This window comes from Salvelinus namaycush, chromosome 8 (assembly GCF_016432855.1).
Source record: "Salvelinus namaycush isolate Seneca chromosome 8, SaNama_1.0, whole genome shotgun sequence".
In the NCBI taxonomy this organism is placed as follows: Eukaryota; Metazoa; Chordata; class Actinopteri; order Salmoniformes; family Salmonidae; genus Salvelinus; species Salvelinus namaycush.
This window is the reverse complement of record NC_052314.1, coordinates 27895223-27901222: the sequence shown is the minus strand read 5'-3', so window position 1 is coordinate 27901222 and position 6000 is coordinate 27895223.

Genomic DNA, 6000 nt, shown 5'->3' with positions numbered 1-6000 from the left:
TGTAAGCTATTTTATAGGGGGAAAGGAAAAGAGAGAAAGGAAAAGAGAAGAGAGATTGAATTTCAGAGCGCACCTTGTGTAAATATTTGAGACATCTGCGAATCCCGGATAACCTTTTCCGTCTTGAGAGAGATTCACTGTTTCCTGTGATAAGTTCTCACTCTCACCTCTCCAATAAATACTGTCTCGAGTGCTATCAATAGCACGAAAAGTCATCCATCTAGCCTAGGGCCTAGGCTACTTCTCTTCCTAAACCTAGACTAGAGAACATAAGTTTGTAACGCGCCTTTACCGCCAAAACTAACAAAATAACACCTCGCACGCAATCTTGATATCCATACCTGTCGGCTTCCTTTGAACAGAACCATGTGATCAACTCATTTACCAATCACATCATTTTTTGTTTTGTATTCCGTTTGTGATTGGTCCTTGGGGATTTTGAAAAATACAAAATCCTCTATCATTTTTCATTCTGTAAATGTCAAAAGAAAACTACGGGGTGGGCCGAAAACATGTTGCTATTGGTTCTACTTTTAAGAATATAGAAGCACTCTTATCAACTTCCACTGTCCTACAAGAGGTGGTGAATTTTCTCTTCCCTTCATTTGGTTCCTTAATTGAATTCACTTATGTAGGCTTACCTTGGAGAGTGAGTATAGCAGCAGTGTTCAAATCATCATTGTTAAAAGGCACCACCACAGGTAATTCATGAATAGTAGTCTGTAATCTGTAATCTGTAATCTGTCTAGCAACCGTCACACATAAAAAATTGGAAAACTGAGCAGAAGAAAAAACAGTGTATATGTGTGTCTCAGGCACTCTAAAGACCTGTCATCAGACACTAAGGAGTGGTGTGTGTGTGTGTGTGTGTGTGTGTGTGTGTGTGTGTGTGTGTGTGTGTGTGTGTGTGTGTGTGTGTGTGTGTGTGTGTGTGTGTGTGTGTGTGTGTGTGTGTGTGTGTGTGTGTGTCCCTGTGTGGATGCTTACATGCGTGGCATCAATTAATGAATATGTATGCTTTGTTTTGGTGTCATGTATGTAAGCCTTGTTATTCATTTAGTTTCCGTCTGTGATGTGTAGGTTATCAATTGAGATGTTACATCATCTGAACCATAGCCACATCAGAGAGAGAAATCCCCCATGAGCCAGCAGTTCTCCATGTGATGTATGTGTTAGTTATCAGTTTGCGGTGTTGAGAAAGAAAGAACCCATGTCTCTTCATTAGCATTAATCTGCCTTTAACTTCGGAGAAAAGAGCCACAATGACAAAAGTCTTTGATCCAATAATTCACCAAGGTTATTTTTCATCTCTTTGTGAGTGTTCTCACAGTTGTGTAATGAATACATTCAGTATATCCTTTGATTTTTTCAAATGTCCAACAAGTTCATCTAATTTCTAACACAGTTGATTTATTAGTTGAAATAGTGTTATATTCAGTCTTCATTTCACCTATCTGCCCCTATCACCCGCCCCTTCTCTCCCTTCCACAGCCCGTCCAGAATAGACTGTGTGACAATGATATGGGGTCAGACAGGTGTGTGGCGGGGATCCAGGCAGGGACTCCTGGCGTCGGTGAGTACCTGTTACATTGCCGTGAAAAAGTATTTGCCACCTTTAATGTGTCATATTATGGTGGATTGCAATGTGACATCCAATCTCTAGTTGTATCCATTTAAGAGAGAGGATGTCCAGCAAATTTACATCATCAAAAATTTACATTCAGAATACATGTCAGAGCAAGGAGTAAACTACTGTTGTCAGAGATTATCTACATCATGTAAACTGGAAATCCTTCTCAGTCACGGTTACGATGAATCCCAACCACTTACAGATTAGTTTAGGTAAATGTTTTACATATCAGTGCAAAACATAAGATGAAAAACAATCAATATACATGCAAAAACACAGATATTGAAACAAACAATAAAAAAAAACTCTACCTGCAACAGTGCATGCTGGGAAATATGACAATGACGCCACTCCCACATCTGTAGCTACGCCATAGTTTTAACTCCCTGTCTCTGGTTACTCTTAATGGAGTTACTGTAAAGTAATAAGTCCCAATCGACTCCAGTTATGAACACTAATGATAAGATAACTCCAGTGTTAATTTAAGCCTGCATTTTTTTACTCTATGATTTCAACTCTCTTTGATTTACTGTGGGAGTGAACAAACAACACACCATTCGTATACTCATTTAATTTATATAATAAATGAAGTTAAGCAACAGCCAATGCCTCTGTGTGAAAAAGCCATTACCCCCTTACTGTCACCTTTAGCTGCGATGACTGCAACCACATAGCTGTGGATGTATTTTGGCCCACTCTGAGTGACTGATAAACAATTACGGAAGCGTTTGGTTGCAGTCATTCCAGCTAAAGGTGGCGAAACCAGTTATTTTTTTACAATTACTTTTTTGCACAAACAAATTGGGTGTTGCATAACTTCTCTTTATTAAATAAAGGTTACTTTTATCTAATATTAGGTTTTGGTTGAAGATCTGATAACATTCAGTGTTTAAAATATGCAAAAATCAAGAAAACTGCTGTGACGATGACAGGTCTTTAAAGTGTCTGAGACACGCACGCACGCACACACACATACACACACACACACACACACACCGTAGTACGAGTCCAAAACAGTGCGTTAGTACTACCATGTGTCACTTGCCATCAGGCCATGGCTCAATGAGCGCCCCACTCTGTCTCACCAGAGAGTCAGTCACAGGGGGAACTCTGTTCCTGTCCACCACCTCTCACTCTGTTACACAAGACCTGCTCCTTCAGGCCTGGGGAACCTCTCACTCTGTTACACAAGACCTGCTCCTTCAGGCCTGGGGAACCTCTCACTCTGTTACACAAGACCTGCTCCTTCAGGCCTGGGGAACCTCTCACTCTGTTACACAAGACCTGCTCCTTCAGGCCTGGGGAACCTCTCACTCTGTTACACAAGACCTGCTCCTTCAGGCCTGGGGAACCTCTCACTCTGTTACACAAGACCTGCTCCTTCAGGCCTGGGGAACCTCTCACTCTGTTACACAAGACCTGCTCCTTCAGGCCTGGGGAACCTCTCACTCTGTTACACAAGACCTGCTCCTTCAGGCTTGGGGAACCTCTCACTCTGTTACACAAGACCTGCTCCTTCAGGCTGTAGACCTGCTCCTTCAGGCCTGGGGAACCTCTCACTCTGTTACACAAGACCTGCTCCTTCAGGCCTGGGGAACCTCTCACTCTGTTACACAAGACCTGCTCCAGCAGGCTGTAGACCTGCTCCTTCAGGCCTGGGGAACCTCTCACTCTGTTACACAAGACCTGCTCCTTCAGACCTGGGGAACCTCTCACTCTGTTACACAAGACCTGCTCCTTCAGGCCTGGGGAACCTCTCACTCTGTTACACAAGACCTGCTCCTTCAGGCCTGGGGAACCTCTCACTCTGTTACACAAGACCTGCTCCTTCAGGCCTGGGGAACCTCTCACTCTGTTACACAAGACCTGCTCCTTCAGGCCTGGGGAACCTCTCACTCTGTTACACAAGACCTGCTCCTTCAGGCTTGGGGAACCTCTCACTCTGTTACACAAGACCTGCTCCTTCAGGCCTGGGGAACCTCTCACTCTGTTACACAAGACCTGCTCCAGCAGGCTGTAGACCTGCTCCTTCAGGCCTGGGGAACCTCTCACTCTGTTACACAAGACCTTCTCCTTCAGGCCTGGGGAACCTCTCACTCTGTTACACAAGACCTTCTCCTTCAGGCCTGGGGAACCTCTCACTCTGTTACACAAGACCTGCTCCTTCAGGCCTGGGGAACCTCTCACTCTGTTACACAAGACCTGCTCCAGCAGGCTGTAGACATGCTCCTTCAGGCCTGGGGAACCTCTCACTATGCAGACGTCTTTTGGCTGACAACACTCCTAACCATATAACAGAGCTTTGCTACTAGAGGAGGAACAGATGTACTGGGCCTAATGTTTTAATAGAAACATAGTAAATCATAGGTGTGAGAACTGCCTAAATGGATGCAGAGTGTGTATCCCCTTGCGTGTGTCTGGCATTTGGAAATGAGTTTCTGTTTTGTTGTGTGTGTGCTAGAGTGAATATTAATAGCGTGTGTTTGTGACTCGTTGTGTGGATGATGTGTTCATGCTATGAATGATAAACTCTTACATAAACACTGTGAAACAGCGATGGTCACATACTTACACTCACAGCATAACCTCTCTTCCCTCTGTCATATGGGAAATGGGACGGTACGGTGACGTCATCAGCGGCGATGCTATACTGAACAAAAAATATAAATGCAAAAAACTAAACTTACAGCTGTGCCATATAAATTGCAAAATAGTTGGGAAGAGATTTTCGATGTACCCATTCCATGGCACATGGTGTATGAATTGATACGCAAAACAACGCCGGATTCAAAACTTCGAATTTTTCAATTTAAATTATTGTACAAAATTCTTGCAACTAATAGAATGTTATATATATGGGGGATACAATCTTCCCAGCTCTGTAGATTCTGCTGTGAGGAGGCAGAGTCATTAGACCATTTATTTTGGTATTGTCCGCATGTAGCTCGTTTTTGGTCACAGGTCCAGGAATGGTTGAAGAATTGCAACATTTGCGTAGAACTAACGCTACAGATAGCAATTCTGGGGGATTTGAAAAGCCATAGTCAATCAATCAATAATATAATAATTATTTTAGCAAAAATGTTTATTTTTAATTTACAATCCGTGGAAGCTATGAGAATAGGAAGATTCAAATCTTTTGTGAAGCATCACAGCACAGTTGAAAAATATATGGCAAATAAAAATCCGAAATGGATGATGTTGGAAGATAGATGGGAAAGGTTGAGTGGAGCTGAAGGGTGGGACTAATAACAAGATAAACAATGTAGGGCATACGGGATCTGTGAAATGTGTATAGGTGCGGAGCTATTGTGAAATAGCACAGTTACAAGTGGAAATCAAACTGGATGGACAACAGAAATAGAGGAAGGACTAAGAACAAACAAGAGAGAACTATTATAAAGTAGACTGTGTCTGTAAAATGTGTATAAGATGTATAAATTAAAGGTAAAAACAGAAATGTTTATCAGTTTACTCCAATTGGGGGATCGGTGGTAGGGTTTGCGGGGAATAATAATAAAGGTATACTCTTTAAAAAAGTATGTATGTCTATGTAGGTATGTGTATGTATATATGTGTATATGTATGCATACGTGAATGGATATATATATTTACCCCAAAAAATATGGGGGATTGGAAATGATGCAGACAATTACATTGGAAGCAACATTCTTTCCGCAATATTAAGCTGATCCACCCCCCAAAAAAAAAATAAAAAAGAAGAAAAATAAAAAAATAAAATAAAAATATAAATGCAACTTGCAACAATTTCATTGATTTTATTGAGTTACAGTTCATATGAGGAAATCAGTCAATTGAAATAAATTCATCACATGACTGGGAATACAGATATGCATCTGTTGGTCACAGATACCTTAATAAAATGGGCCTCACAATGGGCCTCAGGATCTCGTCACAGTGTTTTTGTGCATTCAAATTGCCATCGATAAAATGCAATTGTGTTCGTTGTCCAGAGCTTATGTCTGCCCATACTATAACCCCGCCGTCACCATGGGGCACTCTGTTTACAATGTTGACATCAGAAAACCGCTTTCCCACACGACGTCTTACACGTGGTCTGGAGGCGGCTTATGTTAGAGAAATAAACATTAAATTCTCTGGCAACAGCTCTGGTGGACACTCCTGCAGTCAGCATGCCAATTGCACGCTACCTCAAAACTTGAGACATCTGCGGCACTGTGTTGTGTGACAAAACTGCACATTTTAGAGTGGCCTTTTATTGTCCCCAGTACAAGGTGTAATGATCATGCTGTTTAATCAGCTTATTGATATGCCTCACCTGTCAGGTGGATGGATTATCTTGGCAAAGGTCAAAATGCTTACTAACAGGAATCTAAACACATTTTGGC